Here is a 17,541-nt window from a genome sequence, read left to right as displayed (position 1 = left end):
AAGCTTATGCTCTAATAAATTGGTTAGTCTCTAAGGTGCCACAAGTACTCCTTTTCTTTTTGCGAATACAGACTAACACGGCTGTTACTCTGAAACCTGTCATATTTAGGACTGAGGCCCCTAAGAGTCTCTCCAGCTGCCAGGCTCCAGCTCCCGACTGGATCAGGGACTGCCAGCTGCCTAGCAGCAGTCCCCACCGGGTCAGGGTTCAGGCAAGCTGCAGGGGCACGTGGGTGGGGAAGCCACTCAGACCTGCTCTACAAATAGAGGCCCTAGAGCTCATCAGTCTGCCCCAGGCAGGGGTGCCCAGGTAGGTAGCTCCATACACAGTGGGTGGGGCTAGGGCAGCAGGACCCCCTTGGCACTGCGAAGCTCGCTAATCCTGTTACGTGATGCGGCCAAGATGCCCGGGATGCCAACAGCTAGCCAAGGGGGCGGGGACACTCACTTCCTGTCACCAGCCAAAGGGGACTTGCTCAGCTGCTCAGTAACTGGCTCCTCCACAGCCCCCAAAGGCCAGGTGGGAGCTATTCACCCAGCCCTAGAAAGGAGCTGGCAGTCAGGCTACAAGTGATGGCCCCCCCCTTTCACTGGCTCTGTCCCCCCCACTACCAGCCCCCTGCTCTATCCACTAGACACCATGCCCCTCCCAAAGCCCGGAGCAGACCCCAGGAGTCCTGGTTCCCAGCTCCAACCAATAGACCCCACTCCCCTCCCAGAGCTGCAATAGAACCCAGGAGGGCCAGTTGCCACAGTGCCCTTAGTGGAACCCATACCCTCTGCTATAAGCGTAGGCCTGACTCCTGGCTCCCCCTGCTCTAACCACTACACCCCCCACACCCTCACAGCTCTCTAGCACTCCAGTGCCTTCTGAATGCCTGGAAGTTTATCAGAAGGTGCAGGGGCCGCCGCAGGGAAAACAGGCAAGCAGTGAAAATGCTGGAACAATGTTGCCTCTCAGCAGCAGGGCAGGAGGTGGCCCTTTGGCATTGGAACGGGCTGCCCCCTACGTCCCATTTCTCCCACCCCACCCCATGGTGGGATGCAGATCTGGAGAGACAGGTGGGGATCTAGGGCTGCCACAGGACTGGGCATGGTCCATCCAGCTACAGAGAAGGGCAGAGATGGGGGTGGAGGACAGGACTAGAGGTGCCCAGGGGTGGGGCCCCAGGCCTGCTGAATGAGCTGGGGTGGCAGCAGAGCATGAGCCAACCCAGGGGATGGAAATTTCTTTGGGATCCTGCAGGCTTGGAAACAGCGTCATGGCAACCACCATCACCAGGAGCAACAGCATCAGAAGCTGCCAGTGTAATGAGCTCCCCCGGCACTTCAGGGGGTGGGGGCAGCCACCCACTGGGCTGCTGATGCTCCTAGGTGAAGGAGTCCTTGTAAGGCCCCAGCAGGGCCCCCCATGTCCAAGCCCCCAGGGGGCCCTGCCCAGATCCCCCCAGCCACAGGCCGAAAGAGGCATTGCCGGTCTGAATTCATTGGGGAGGATGGCCTGAGCAATAACAGGGAGCAGTGCCCCCACCCCACACAGACTGCCCTGAAGGACAACCTTGGGGTGGTGGGGAGTCAGCCAGTCTGACCCAGGCAGCACTGGTACCCTGCTAAGAATGCCCAACAATCCCCAGCCCCTTCTGTCCCATGCCAGGAGGGATCATCTCTGCCTGACCTCCCTCTGACCCGCCCCACTCCCATCTCGCACATCTCCACCCCCCAAATCCACTTCCGCTCTGGCCTGCCCCACCCCACACTGGCAGGGCTCCCCCCCTCTGCCTGAACCCCTCAGCTACCTGGTACCCCCCAAGATCCCTTCTGCCTCTCCCCCTCTCCACCAGTCCCTCTCGGGCCTGCCCTGCCCACCAAGACCACTCAGCTCTGTCCTGGGGAAGGGCTATCTCTGCCCCTCCTTTCATTTCACATAATCCATTTTCCACTCCTTTCCCTGGTGATTGTTTTCTCTGCTCAGGAACAAGACAGACAGGAGGGATGGAGCCCGGGAATGAGATTCCCACCCTCCCTGGGATTGAGCTGTGTGTCCCCATTTGTCCCATCGGGGCAGCCGGGGTCACCTCAGTCCCACACAGGGAACCCCTCATAGCCTGTCTCAGCGCCACGGCCCCAGAGCCCCCACATCCTGAATGGGGCCTGCTACAAGTGCTTCTCCCTGCCTCCCAGCAGCTAATGCAGTGGTTCTCAAACTTTTGTACTGGTGACCCCTTTCACAGAGCAAGCCTCTGAGTGCGACCCCCCCCCTTATAAATTAAAAACACATTTTACATATTTAACACCATTATAAATGCTGGAGACAAAGCGGTGTTTGGGGTGGAGGCTGACAGCTCGTGACCCCCCATGTAATAGCCTCGTGACCCCCTGAGAGGTCCCACCCTCCAGTTTGAGAACCCCTGAGCTAATGCCTCCATCTTCCATAACGGTGCCCTGGTATGTTATTGTAGGGTCACTCAGGGGCTGCTCCTGCTGATTTGTGATGGTGGGGGTCTCCCATGAGTATCAGGGCTCCACCCTTTGGTGTATTATTGTAGGGTTTTTCAGGAGTGCCAGGGTGGCCTGCTCTGGTTTGTGATGGCCTGGGGGTGATGGCCAGCCTGGGGCGGTCAGGGCCTGGGGTGCCCCAGCAGTCTCACTCCACCCTGGGGGGGGCCACATGGGTCCCACTGCCTGGAACCACACCCAACTTGCAGGCCCCAAAGGCTGCCCACACGAGGCAGGGCCACGAGGTCGCTGAGTACGTCCATGGGTGGGGATATCCCAGCAGTGCGACCTCTACTCTCCCTGGTGCCTCCCTCCTCCCCTCAGGTCTGCGGCTCTGAGATAAATGAAGGGAGGGGGGTAATTCCCTTTTATGGACACCCAGCCAGCTAGTAGCTATAAAATCCCTCTTCATAGCTGTTCTCTAATTGCTCTACCTGTAAAGGGTTAAAAAGTCTCACTGCTATGCATAGGTAAAAGGAAGCGAGTGGGCACCTGGGAGTTTAATACCAGCCTGGAGTGCCCAGTATTAATTTTTAGAATCCTTGCAGGCCCCCACCTTCTGCACTCGAAGAGCCAGAGTGGAGAATTACCCTTGACAGGCTCCCTGGCCCTGCTCCCAACAGGCAGTGCGGCATGGGGGCACCTGAGGGCTGGCACACAAAGGCCCCTCTGTCGGCCTCGCTGCCCCGCGCTCCCTTTATCCTTTGTTCCCGGGAAACACTTGCAGTTTGTTCCGGCAGGTCCCTCCCGCCCCCGGCCTGACCCCCTGGGTGCCAGCACCTCGCCTGCTCCGAGTGTTTGTAAACAACAAAGAGTGGAGAGAAGCCAACCCCCCATGATACAGAATTCCCCCAGGCCCCAGTGAGCCCTCCCCCAGTATGAAAATCCCCCAAGTAACAGTGAGCCCCCGCATTATACAGATCCCCTCCAGGCCTCAGTGAGACCCTGCCCCTGCATTATGCAGTTCCCCCAGGCTCCTGGGAGATCCCGCTTTCTACAGATCCCCCGGACCCCAGTCAGCCCCCCATTATACAGATCCCCCAAGTACCAGTGAGCCCCCCATTACACAGATCTCCTCCAGGCAGCCCCCCAGTGATACAGACCACTCCCAGGCAGCAAAGGGTGTCTCTTTGAAGACATCATCTCTTCCCCCACCCAGCCTGGCAGTTCCCCATTGCTCAGCCCAGCAACAACCAAATGGGCCCACTTCATTTTGCCTCCGGAGCCCCTTCCCTCAAATACCACTCCATGTTTCGCAAGTGGGGCCTCCTAACCCTCAGGCCCTGGGCTCATCCCACTCCTCACATGGCTGTAAGCGTGGGGGGGCGGGTTTGCTAGGACCCCATCTCCTCTGACTCCTGCTCATGGGGCCAACACCCAAACCTTAGGCCAGATCCCAAGCTAGTGTGAATCAACACAGCTCCACTGGAGTCAATGGGCCAGATCCCCAGCTGGTGTGAATTGGCCAGTGCTCCACTGGAGTCTCCGAACCCACTCTCGGGGAATTGTATCAAAGCAGCTGATTCCAAATTTAGCTGAGATTTGGCATGCCTGAAAGGCAGAGTCTGTCCTGAGACTTTGACTCCCCCTCTCCCTGCAGTCTGGCAGCACAAAGGGGATCCTGTGCTAGGCTGTACGTTGGGGTGTGCTTAGTACAATCATCACACAAAGCTAATGGGTTTATCCAGCAGCTAAACCCCCTCTGGCTGTAGTCCTGCCAAGCGTTTAGGCCATAGGATTGCCAGCCCTCCCAGGATTGTCCTGAAGTCTCCACGAATTAAAGATGAATCTTTAATTAAAGATTATGTTATGTGATGAACCCTCCAGATATACATCCAAGTAAAACAGGCAACCCTATTTGTGCAAGGGGAGTTACCCGAAGAAGCTCAGTTTGTAACTGGCCATTTCCCCTTTGGCCATCTCCCTAATTCCGCTGCCAAGGGGAAAGCCAGGGGCTGTGGGAATTTTGAAGCCCTGACCTATGATGATGTTGACACTGAGATTTCTAGCACTGTGCTAGAGGTCTCTGATTAACTGGAAACAGGGGCATTCCTGGCCTCTCCGGTGGATCCCAAGGACTCCAGTATAGTGTTCCCATTTGAAATGAAGCAACCCCAAAATGCCTGAGTGACCCTACAATAACATACTAGCATGCACAGCCTCAGTGATCTCAATCGGCCCTACAATAACAAACCAGCTTGAGTGACCCTACAATAACAAACCAGCACACACAACCCCAGTGACACACAACAACAAACAAGAGCAGCCAGCCTCAGAACATCAGTGATCCTCCAATAACAAATCAATGCCTCAAGTCCAGTGCCTCATTGTACCACTGTCACTGCATCCACACTGGGAAAGGTGGGTTGTACCACTATAACTGGCCCAGGAAGGTTACAGCAGCTGTGTGCAGACAGGACCAGAGCTGTGATTTGAAAGTGACATAGCCAGACCCATGCAGAAGGCCATGTGGCTGCTCTGATTTCAGTTGAATCGGGGTTATTACTGGGCCAGTGAGGAGTCAACCTGCGCAGCTCATGCTGCAGTGTGGGAGCACACAGGGTCCGTACAGTGGTTTACTAAACCAGCTCAAACGTGTGAGCGGCCAGCACTGCCCTGAGCCAAAGCAGAGCAGGGGGCAAAGGGCCTATGGGATCACGGCCGGGCCTGGGGGAAGGAGAGCCCCAGGAGCTCTAGGAATAGCACAGGCTGTAAAATGCCCTGACTAGCATGTCACTAACCCATAAATCATAGCACAGATCCCCACCCCTAAAACACACACACACAGGAGACACAAAACAAACACACTAGAACAGTTCCCAACAGCCACCCCCACCCCTGCCACTTCTGAAATGGCTTTAACCTTTCCAGTCTCTCTCCCCTTGCCTGCCCCCCAGCCGCCCAGCATCCTGGCAATGGCTAGAGCAGTAGAGGGAATGTGTCCCTTTTTCGGGGCTCCCAGTGGCTGATCTCCCCTGCTACAAGTGCTTCTCTCTGCCTCCCAGCAGCTAATGCAGTGGTTCTCAAACTTTTGTACTGGTGACCCCTTTCACAGAGCAAGCCTCTGAGTGCGACCCCCCTGCCCCTTATAAATTAAAAACACGTTTTTATATATATAACACCATTATAAATGCTGGAGGCAAAGCGGTGTTTGGGGTGGAGGCTGACAGCTTGTGACCCCCATGTAATAGCCTCGTGACCCCCTGAGGGATCCCACCCCCAGTTTCAGAACCCCATAGCTAATGCCTCTATCTCCCACAACGGTACCCTGATATGTTACTGTAGGATCACTCAGGGGCTGTTTCTGCTGATTTGTGATAGCGGGGGTCTCCCAAGAGTATCCCATGTGCTTCTCCACGTGGGCACCAATGATACTGCCAAGAATGACCTTGAGCAGATCACTGCAGACTTCGTGGCTCTGGGAAGAAGGATAAAGGAGTTTGAGGCGCAAGTGGAGTTCTCGTCCATCCTCCCCATGGAAGGAAAAGGCCTGGGTAGAGACCGTCGAATCGTGGAAGTCAACAAATGGCTACGCAGGTGGTGTCAGAGAGAAGGCTTTGGATTCTTTGACCATGGGATGGTGTTCCAAGAAGGAGGAGTGCTAGGCAGAGACGGGCTCCACCTAACAAAGAGAGGGAAGAGCATCTTTGCAAGCAGGCTGGCTAACCTAGTGAGGAGGGCTTTAAACTAGGTTCACCGGGGGAAGGAAACCAAAGCCCTGAGGTAAGTGGGGACATGGGATACTGGGAGGAAGCACGAGCAGAAGAGCGTGAGAGGGTTGGGCTCCTGCCTCATACTAAGAAAGCTGGACAATCAGCGAGTTATCTCAAGCGCCTATACACAAATGCAAGAAGCCTGGGAAACAAGCAGGGAGAACTGGAAGTCCTGGCACAGTCAAGGAATTATGATGTGGTTGGAATAACAGAAACTTGGTGGGATAACTCACATGATTGGAGTACTGTCATGGATGGATATAAACTGTTCAGGAAGGACAGGCAGGGCAGAAAAGGTGGGGGAGTGGCACTGTATGTAAGAGAGCAGTATGACTGCTCAGAGCTCCGGTATGAAACTGCAGAAAAACCTGAGAGTCTCTGGATTAAGTTTAGAAGTGTGAGCAACAAGGGTGATGTCGTGGTGGGAGTCTGCTATAGACCACCGGATCAGGGGGATGAGGTGGACGAGGCTTTCTTCCGGCAACTAACAGAAGTTACTAGATCGCAGGCCCTGGTTCTCTTGGGAGACTTCAATCACCCTGATATTTGCTGGGAGAGCAATACAGAGGTGCACAGACAATCCAGGAAGTTTTTGGAAAGTTTAGGGGACAATTTCCTGGTGCAAGTGCTGGAGGAACCAACTAGGGGCAGAGCCCTTCTTGACCTGCTACTCACAAACCGGGAAGAATTAGTAGGGGAAGCAAAAGTGGATGGGAACCTGGGAGGCAGTGACCATGAGATGGTCGAGTTCAGGATCCTGACACAGGAAAGAAAGGAGAGCAGCAGAATACGGACCCTGGACTGCAGAAAAGCAGACTTTGACTCCCTCAGGGAACTGATGGGCAGGATCCCCTGGGAGAATAACATGAGGGGGAAAGGAGTCCAGGAGAGCTGGCTGTATTTTAAAGAATCCTTATTGAGGTTACAGGGACAAACCATCCCGATGTGTAGAAAGAATAGTAAATATTCTTAACAGTGAAATCCTTGCTGATCTTAAACGCAAAAAAGAAGCTTACAAGAAGTGGAAGATTGGATAAATGACCAGGGAGGAGTATAAAAATATTGTTTAGGCATGCAGGAGTGAAATCAGGAAGGCCAAATCACACTTGGAGTTGCAGCTAGCAAGAGATGTTAAGAGTAACAAGAAGGGTTTCTTCAGGTATGTTAGCAACAAGAAGAAAGTCAAGGCAAGTGTGGGCCCCTTACTGAATGAGGGAGGCAACCTAGTGACAGAGGATGTGGAAAAAGCTAATGTACTCTATGCTTTTTTTGCCTCTGTCTTCACGAACAAGGTCAGCTCCCGGCCTACTGCACTGGGCAGCACAGCATGGGGAGGAGGTGACCAGCCCTCTGTGGAGAAAGAAGTGGTTCGGGACTATTTAGAAAAGCTGGACGAGCACTGCATCCGAGAGTGCTAAAGGAGTTGGCGGATGTGATTGCAGAGCCATTGGCCATTATCTTTGAAAACTCCTGGCGATCGGGGGAGGTCCCGGACAACTGGAAAAAGGCTAATGTAGTGCCCATCTTTAAAAAAGGGAAGAAGGAGGATCCTGGGAACTACAGGCCAGTCAGCCTCACCTCAGTCCCTGGAAAAATCATGGAGCAGGTCCTCAAGGAATCAGTTCTGAAGCACTTAGAGGAGAGGAAAGTGATCAGGAACAGTCAGCATGGATTCACCAAGGGCAAGTCATGCCTGACTAATCTAATTGCCTTCTATGACGAGATAACTGGCTCTGTGGATGAGGGGAAAGCAGTGGACGTGTTGTTCCTTGACTTTAATAAAGCTTTTGACATGGTCTCCCACAGTATTCTTGTCAGCAAGTTAAAGAAGTATGGGCTGGATGAATGGATGATAAGGTGGATAGAAACCTGGCTAGATTGTCGGGTACAACAGGTAGTGATCAATGGCTCCATGTCTAGTTGGCAGCCGGTATCAAGTGGAGTGCCCCAAGGGTCGGTCCTGGGGCCAGTTTTGTTCAATATCTTCATTAATGATCTGGAGGATGGCGTGGATTGCACTCTCAGCAAGTTTGCAGATGATGCTAAACTGGGAGGAGAGGTAGATACGCTGGAAGGTAGGGATAGGCTACACAGGGACCTAGACAAATTAGAGGATTGGGCCAAAAGAAATCTGATAAGGTTCAACAAGGACAAGTGCAGAGTCCTGCACTTAGGACGGAAGAATCCCATGCACCACTACAGACTCGGGACCGAATGGCTTGGCAGCAGTTCTGAAGAAAAGGATCTAGGGGTTATGGTGGATGAGAAGCTGTATATGAGTCAACAGTGTGCCCTTGTTGCCAAGAAGGCCAATGACATTTTGGGATGTATCAGTAGGGGCATTGCCAGCAGATCGAGGGACATGATCGTTCCCCTCTGTTCGACATTGGTGAGGCCTCATCTGGAGTACTGTGTCCAGTTTTGGGCCCCACACTACAAGAAGGATGTGGAAAAATTGGAAAACGTCCAGCGGAGGGCAACAAAAATGATTAGGGGACTGGAACACATGACTTATGAGGAGAGGCTGAGGGAACTGGGATTGTCTAGTCTGCAGAAAAGAAGAATGAGGGGAGATTTGATAGCTGCTTTCAACTACCTGAAAGGGGGTTCCAAAGAGGATGGATCTAGACTGTTCTCCGTGGTAGCAGATGACAGAACGAGGAGTAATGGTCTCAAGTTGCGGTGGGGGAGGTTTAGGTTGGATATTAGGAAAAACCTTTTCACTCGGAGGGTGGTGAAACACTGGACTGCATTACCTAGGGAGGTGGTGGAATCTCCTTCCTTAGAAGTTTTTAAGGTCAGGCTTGACAAAGCCCTGGCTGGGATGATTTAGTTGGGGATTGGTCCTGCTTTGAGCAGGGGCTTGGACTAGATGACCTCCTGAGGTCCCTTCCAACCCTGATATTCTATGATTCTATGGTCAGGGCTCCACTCTTTGGTGTATTATTGTAGGGTTTTTCAGGAGTGCCAGGGTGGCCTGCTCTGATTTGTGATGTAGGGTCAAGGATGGCTGCTGTCTGGTTGGCTAATGGCTCCTCACCTTTCAGGAGTCTAGAGGTCCCTTTGCTATAACTGACTCAGCCACTTGATGACATGTGTTCGCCCCAGAGGCTTCTGGGTATTTATCCTGCCCTGCTGCAGAGTGTGGCATTGGCTCCCTTGAGGGACTCTCTCTCCTCCAGGAGGAGAGCTGGGACCTTTAACGAGTGTGACAAAGTTCCTCCTCTACCTTGGTGGGTCTTGTGCTTATTGGCAGATTTGCTCACCTTGGAGCTTCACGGCAATCCTCAATTTGGCCGTTTTCGTGAACCCACAGTCCAAGTCAACTCCTCCTGTGTCTGACCAGGAGTTGGGAGGTTTGGGAGGAACCTGGGCCCGCCCTCTACTCTGGGTTCCAGCCCAGGGCCCTGTGGAACCCAGCTGTCTAGAGTGCCTTCTGGAACAGTTGTGGGACAGCTACAACTCCCTGGGCTACTTCCCCATGGCCTCCTCCCAGCACCTTCTTTACCCTCACCATAGGACCTTCCTCCTGGTGTCTGATAATGCTTATACTCCTCAGTCCTCCAACAGTCCGCGTTCTCACTCTCAGCTCCTAGTGCCTCTTGCTCCCAGCTCCTCACACTCACACCACAAACTGAAGTGAACTCCTTTTTAAACCCAGGTGCCCTGATTAGCCTGCCTTAATTGATTCTAGCAACTTCTTGATTGGCTGCAGGTGTTCTAATCAGCCTGTCTGTCTTAATTGTCTCCAGAAGGTTCCTGATTGTTCTGGAACCTTCCCTGTTACCTTACACAGGGAAAAGGGACCTACTTAACCTGGGGCTAATATAGCTGCCTTCTATTACTCTCCTGTAACTCGGTGTCCCCGTCCGGTTCCCTCCGTCTGACCCTTTGATTGAGGGGAAGAGCGAGAGACCCCAGCCCCAGCTGTTGCCGCTGTGGATACCATCGTTCCTGTCATCTAGGAGGGGTCCTATAATACATGGGTGTCTACCCCCCCTCCCTAAACCGCCCACCCCGCAGCCGTGCCCATCTTACCGGGCACTCTCAGGAGAGGGAGGATCGGTGACACTGGGCACGGCACTGGGTAACTCGAGGGGGTGGAAGACCACGAGTGTCGAGGAAGCCCCCCCGCTCTAGGCCACCAGGTAACTCAGGAGGGTGGAAGACCACGAGTGTTGAGGAAGCCCCCCCGCTCTGGGCCCAGGCTAGCCTGAACTCTTCTCCCTCCTGAAAGCTGCTGTGTTATACCTTCTGATTGCATTGTTTTGTTGCATAGTTGTTTTGTTTCCTTTGGTAATTCTGTAAGCGTTACCAATAAACTTTCTTTCTGTTTCAAAAAAAAAAAACCTTCCCTGTTACCTTACACAGGGAAAAGGGACCTACTTAACCTGGGGCTAATATAGCTGCCTTCTATTACTCTCCTGTAACTCGGTGTCCCCGTCCGGTTCCCTCCGTCTGACCCTTTGATTGAGGGGAACAGCGAGAGACGCCAGCCCCAGCCGTTGCCGCTGTGGATACCATCATTCCTGTCATCTAGGAGGGGTCCTATAACACATGGGTGTCTACCCCCCCACCCCTAAACCGCCCACCCCGCAGCCGTGCCCATCTTACCGGGCACTCTCAGGAGAGGGAGGATCGGTGACACTGGGCGCGGCACTAGGTAACTCGAGGGGGTGGAAGACCACGAGTGTCGAGGAAGCCCCCCCGCTCTAGGCCACCAGGTAACTCAGGAGGGTGGAAGACCATGAGTGTCGAGGAAGCCCCCCAGCTCTGGGCCCAGGCTAGCCTGTACACTTCTCCCTCCTGAAAGCTGCTGTGTTATACCTTCTGTTTGCGTTGTTTTGTTGCATAGTTGTTTTGTTTCCTTTGGTAATTTTGTAAGTGTTACCAATAAACTTCTTTTCTGTTTAAAAAAACAAAAACAAAAACCTTCCCTGTTACCTTACATAGGGAAAAGGGACCTACTTAACCTGGGGCTAATATAGCTGCCTTCTATTACTCTCCTGTAACTCGGTGTCCCCGTCCGGTTCCCTCCGTCTGACCCTTTGATTGAGGGGAAGAGCGAAAGACCCCAGCCCCAGCCGTCGCCGCTGTGGATACCATCATCACTGTCACCTAGGGGTCCTATAACACGTGGGTGTAATCCCCCCCCACCCCTAAACCGCCCACCCCGCAGCCGTGCCCATCTTACCGGGCACTCTCAGGAGAGGGAGGATCGGTGACACTGGGCGCGGCACTAGGTAACTCGAGGGGGTGGAAGACCACGAGTGTCGAGGAAGTCCCCCCGCTCTAGGCCACCAGGTAACTCAGGAGGGTGGAAGACCACGAGTGTCGAGGAAGCCCCCGCTCTGGGCCCAGGCTAGCCTGAACACTTCTCCCTCCTGAAGGCTGCTGTGACATACCTTCTGTTTGCTTTTGTTTTGTTGAATAGTTTTGCTTTATTTTCTTTGGTGATTCTTTTTAAGTGTTACACAAATAAAATTCTTTTCTGCCTTAAAAAAAAAATTACTCTCCTGTAACTCGGTGTCCCCATCCGGTTCTCTTCATTTGACCCTTTGACCACACTCCTGTCCCTGTTATTTCATGAGTTGTCCCCCGGATTTATTTGGTGTCCAGGTCCTGTGGATCCCCCTCTTAGGCTGGGGGGGGAATCTTAGGCTTTGCCCGCCCACTTCCCGGATCCCAATAGGATTACTCTCCTGTAGCCATTTGGCCTGACCCTGTCACACCAGGCACGCAGCTTCCAGGCCTGGAGCAACCACGGGCTAGGCCCAAGGAATCATGGAACATTCCCAGAGGGGAACCATGAGAGTTTTGCTTCTCCTTCCACAATCCCCAAGGTGTTCTGCTGTTTGGATCTGCAGGACGTGTACCCAGAGGGCATTGCTGGTGGCCTGTGTCAGCCTTGAGATAGGGCAGGACAACTAGCTAGCTCCAGGCTGGCTCCAGTGCCACACCCACGAGTGCAGAACAATCAGGGCTGTTTGATGAGCCCAACGCATGTGGGGGTTGTGGGAACATCTCCTGATTCCCACACCCATCTTGCCCTTGTTCTCTGCCCCTTGTGTCTGACGTTGGCTCGTGCCCCACCCCCACTGCCCGCCTGTGCTCCCAGACTCTCACTGGCTGGGTAAACATGAGGTAGAACCCATCACATCCTCTTCCCCTTTCCTCCTTCCTCAATCGATGGGAGCCGTCAACATTCACCTTCCTGCTTTGGGGCTCACCACGGCCATCAGGTCATATCTTCATCCATCACTGTCATTCTGCTCCCTCTTCCCCAGCCTATCTGGCCCAGGCACCCCGGCTTACGATACAGATAAAAATCAGTGCTGATCTCATGCCAAGAGCTCCCAAAGCAGCAAAGCGCTTGGGACAAAACGAGCCATTAGCACCTTAACAAGTTCACATGGGGCCAAAGAGCCGGGTGCCCATGGAAATCAGACCCCAGAGACAATCAGTGGCTAAACAGGAATAGAACCCAGGGTCCTGGCTCCCAGCACTAACCACTAGACACCACTCCCCTACCAGAGCTGGGAGTAGTAGCCAGTGGTCCTGGCTCCCAGCCCCCCTTACTCTGCTCACGAGATCCCACTCCCCACTTAGAGCTGGGGTAGAACCCAGGAGTCCTATGCTTATGTTCCCTTCAGCACAGTGAAGGGCATGTCTCTGGTTACCTGATCTCAGCGAGGGACCAGTCTGTCTGGTTGCCATGGAGACAAGCTGGAGCAGGTCTGATGGGACAGGCAGTGTCACTCGCAGTTGTGCCAGGTACGTGTCAGCTGCGTCGCTGACACACTGTGTGTTGCCACCTGTAAGCCACTGGGTAGCTTTTCCTAGCCACCAGGGTACTGCTCAGCCAATGAGAGCTCACAGGGTGACATCATGGTTGTCTCTGCTGTGCTACTGGGTCACTTTGTTAGCACCCCCATATCCTTGTTAGGGTCTTAAGATGGGAGGCGGGGAAATGTTCTGAGACCCTCTCTGAACGGGTCTCTAATGTGTGTATTTTACGGCTGTACCCAGAGGTCTCCGTTGAGATCAGGACCTCATCACGCTGGCTGCTGGTCAGAGTCATCGAGATTGAAGGCCCTATCATGCCAGATGCTGCACAGACACAGAGAAGGGGCTGCAGAGGAGCTGCATGAGAGAGGGAAGGACAGAAGAGCCTTGAGTCCAAAGAGAAGCAGGGATGGAGAAAAAGGCAGGACAGTCCAGTGGTTAAAGTGCTGGGAGACTGGGTTCTGTTCCCAGCTCTTCTCATGTAACATTGATCAAATTGCTTAGGGCTTCAGTCCCTCTGCATCCATGGCAGGGTCCCAATTTCCCCCACACTAGGGCTTCTGTTTGTCCTCCGTTCTCCTCTCATGGTAGGGGCTCTGTGTACACCCTTTCCCCCTCCACCCCATACCAGGTTCTCCTATTCTCCTCCAATGTCAGCAGCTCTGTGTGCCACCTCCCCCCATATCAGGGCCCCAAGTTTGCCCCATGTCAGGGGCTCTGTCTGCCCCCCTTTCCCCTCTTCTCCCCATGTAGGGACCCTGTGTATCCCCTTCTCCCCTCCCCCATACCAGGGTCCCCCATTCCCCACAATGCCAGGCGATATGCACATCCCCATGTCTCCCCCATACCCTCCTTTTCTCCCAACCCTTATTCTTCTTTCTGGCAGGGAAACATTCAAGGTGTCAGCATGGGAGAGGGGGGGTGTTATGCTGCCAGGTGTTAACTGGCACCATCAACCAGTTGTTTAACCAACAGAAAATTGCAGAGATGATGGAGACCATGGCTAATCAGGCACCAGGAGCTCTGGGGGTCATCCCCCCCACTCAGTTTTTAGCTGTCCCCCAGCTCAAGAGAGCTCGGCCCCTGGACACAGCACATTCCCTGGGATGCTGGCAGGGATCGGCTGCCGCCTCCCACGGTTACTGCCTTGCAGCCAGAGCAATGCCAAAGCGCTGAGGGTGAGGCCCAGCTCTCCCCCTCAACCGCTGGGTGAACCCAGCACGCAACAGCACCAGTGCTTTACGTGTTTCTCCCCATGTACCCAGTGCCTTTCAGAATCCAACGGGCTCTGAGCTGGGGGCAAGAGCTCCTGGTGCTTGTGCGGGGGCAGAGGGATTGGAGGGAGGGTAAGGGCTTGCAGGAGGGGAACAGACAGTTCCAGGCTGGGAAGGGGCTTCCTGGTAGTTCCTACTCTGCCCTTCTTATGGAAGTTCCTTGGTGGCTGGTGCCCATTGCACTCCTCTCCTCAGTGACTGGGGCCCTGTGTGCCCCCTATGCCTCCCTACCCAGATGCCAGTGCCCTGTCCCATCCCCCACCCCAGTGGCTGGACGCTGTGCCCCCCTACTGAGATGCCAGTGCCCTGTCCCATCCCCCACCCAAGTGACTGGCAGCCTGTGCCCCCCTACTCAGGTGCCAGTGCCCTGTCCCATCCCCCACCTCAGTGACTGGCAGCCTGTGCCTCCCTACCCAGGTATCAGTGCCCTCTCCCATCCCCCATCACACCTCAGTGGCTGGCCCCTGTGCCCTCCACTCAGGTGTTAGTGTCCTGTCCCATCCCCCATCACACTTCAGTGGCTGGCACACATGCTCTTGCATCTTCCCCAGGCTGGGTGTCTCTGCCAGGCCTGCGGTGGCTTGGGGGCTCAGGGCAGGTCCTGCTCTCACCCCTGTGAGATACTGTGGGGGCAGCAAAGATAGACCCCCACCCCCAGGCCCCTGGTTCTGCCGCTATGATGGAATGAGACTCCAGGGCAGCTGATGGTGGGACTCGGACACCTGCTCTTTTGCCAAGCCAGGGATAAACAAAGCAGTGGCTGGATGGATGAGGGGCCGCCTCACAAAGGTCAGAACAAGTGTAGCTATTAAGCTGAGGTCCCAGAAACAGGGCCCAGGTGGGTGTTGTTCTAGGAAGGCCAGATCTGCCCCCGCCACCCCCTCTGAGACAAAAGAGGGACAGCCCAGAGCCAGACCCAGCACAGCTCATGCCCACGCACAGCTCAGGATTTATGGGTTGTGGGAACCTGACACCAGGACTGGCTCTCCAGCACTCAAGGGCAGTCAAAGCCAGAGGTCAGGGCTTGGCTACAATTCCAGCGCTGCAGCAGCACAGCGGCGCTTACCGAAGGCGCTACCTACGCTGACAGGAGAGGTTCTCCTGTTGGCATAATTAATCCACCTCCCTGAGAGGCAGTCGCTAATTTGGCCAGAGAATCCCTCCCGTCCACATAGCGCTGTCTGCACCAGGCATTCGGTCCGTACAACTGCATTACGTGGGGTGTTGATTTTCCACACCCCTGACTGCCGTAGCTATACTGACGTAAGTTTGTAGTGTAGACCAGGGCTCCCTGTATGCCTGTAGTGCCTGGCACAAGGGGGCCATGATCTCAGCCGGGGCAGGCCTGTCTCTCACTGTTTGTCTGTGCAGTGCCTGGCACAAGGGGGCCCTGATCTCAGCCGGGGCAGGGCCTGTTTCTCACTGTTTGTCTGTGCAGTGCCTGGCACAAGGGGGCCCTGATCTCAGCCGGGGCAGGGCCTGTCTCTCACTGTTTGTCTGTGCACAGGTGGGCCTCGACCCTGGCTCGCAGGGCTCCCATTGTGAGGCTACCCATCAGTGAGTTTGCCTTTAGCAGGACTCTCTACTTTTCCTTAATAAAGCTGGATTTATCGGAGATCTCTGGCCTGGGCTTGTTCAGGGGAAGATCTCACTTATCCCTCCTTGGTCTCTACGGAATTCCATAGGAGATGAAACCAGCCAGACATGGCATAGGGTGCCTATACAAGGACACCAGACTGGAGAATGAATCTCTTTCTGGAGGGTTCTGGATTCAACCTATGGGATTCTATAGGAGGCAGAGGATTCTATAGGGTTACGCCCTAAGGGAGGGGGAGTGAGCCCTCGGCCTCTGAGCAGCTACCCAAGGGAGATCTGGACTCAGGGCCTTGTTCTAAAAGGCATGGCTGATTCTAGGGCAGGGATGAGCACAGAGTGGGGCCATGACCCCAGGCAGGAGGCTTTCCCCTCTCTGTGCCCCAGTTTCCCAATCTGAGCCACCAGCTCACCTTGCGAGACCCTGCTGTGGGCTCCCCCTCTGCCCTGTTGGCAGCCACGGGGCCCTGGACCAGGCAGTAGCCCTCGCAGGGCTGCTATAACAGCCCCCATGCCTGACTCAGAGCTCCACCCCAGCCCCACGGGCAGCGCAGAGATGGAGCAATGAGGCCCTACATATCAGTGCCTCCACCATAGATCAACACAGCTGAAACGATAAAGTCTAATCTTATCACCGGGGAGGGAGGTGGCAGGTTGCATGCTCGGTGTGTGTGTGTTGGGGGGGAAGTGCCAGGAGTCCTGCGCCAAGAGCCAGGTGCCCGAGGAGCAACCAAAATCCCCACAGCCTGGGCAAAGCACATGGGTTACATGGACCCATAGGGCAACTGGCTGCTCCAGGCCAGTGGGGGTGGGGAATGGGACACAGAGCCTTTCCCTTCTAGGGGGCGCCGACTCCAATCCGGTCCCAGGCTCCAAAACAAGTCAGTGATCTCAGCTGGACCTGCCCAGGGTTTCTGTTTCTTGTCCCCTGGAGGGGGGTGCTTTCTCCCCCTGCCCCAGCACACAGCTCAGGCTCTGCAGGGAGCAGCTGCTTCCAGTTCCGTGAGCCTCCTGCACCTGGCAGGGCCAGTGCCTAATCCTGGTGGAGAGTTAATGCTGTCTGGGGGCACAGGTGTCAAGGGCCAGCCTATGGGCCCAGATTAGCATGGGGGAGGGCCCTGCAGGTGTGTGGCTGCCTGTCTATATATGGCAGTGTAATCTGACAAGGGGGCTAAGCTGGTTACTGGCTGCCCTTTGTGGAAAAATTACCGGCCCTGCTGTCATTGGATCATGCAGCCTTGGGCTGCTACCTAGCATTGACTCCACAGGCCAACTCATCTGTGGGGCGGAGGGGGAAGGTCCTTAATCCCACCCCATTTGACCACCACTGGGGATAGGGCACCTTCACTGCTGGCCATCCAGGTTTCTAGCCCAGCTGGCTTCCACGTAGAAAGCCACTGCGGGATCCTCAGGGTACAGATGTGGGGACCCAAATGAAAGACCCCCTAAGCTTATTCTTACCAGCTTAGGTTAAAAACTTCCCCAAGGTACAAACTTTGCCTTGGCCTTGAACCGTATGCTGCCACCACCAAGCGTTTTAAACAGAGAACACAGAAAGAGCCCACTTGGAGACGTCTTCCCCCAAAATATCGCCCCAAACCCTACACCCCCTTTCCTGGGGAAGGCTTGATAGTAATCCTCACCAATTTGTACCGGTGAACACAGACCCAAACCCTTGG

This window comes from Lepidochelys olivacea (assembly GCF_965140295.1).
Source record: "Lepidochelys olivacea isolate rLepOli2 genome assembly, chromosome: 6".
Lineage (NCBI taxonomy): Eukaryota > Metazoa > Chordata > Testudines > Cheloniidae > Lepidochelys > Lepidochelys olivacea.
This window is presented reverse-complemented; position numbering follows the sequence as displayed.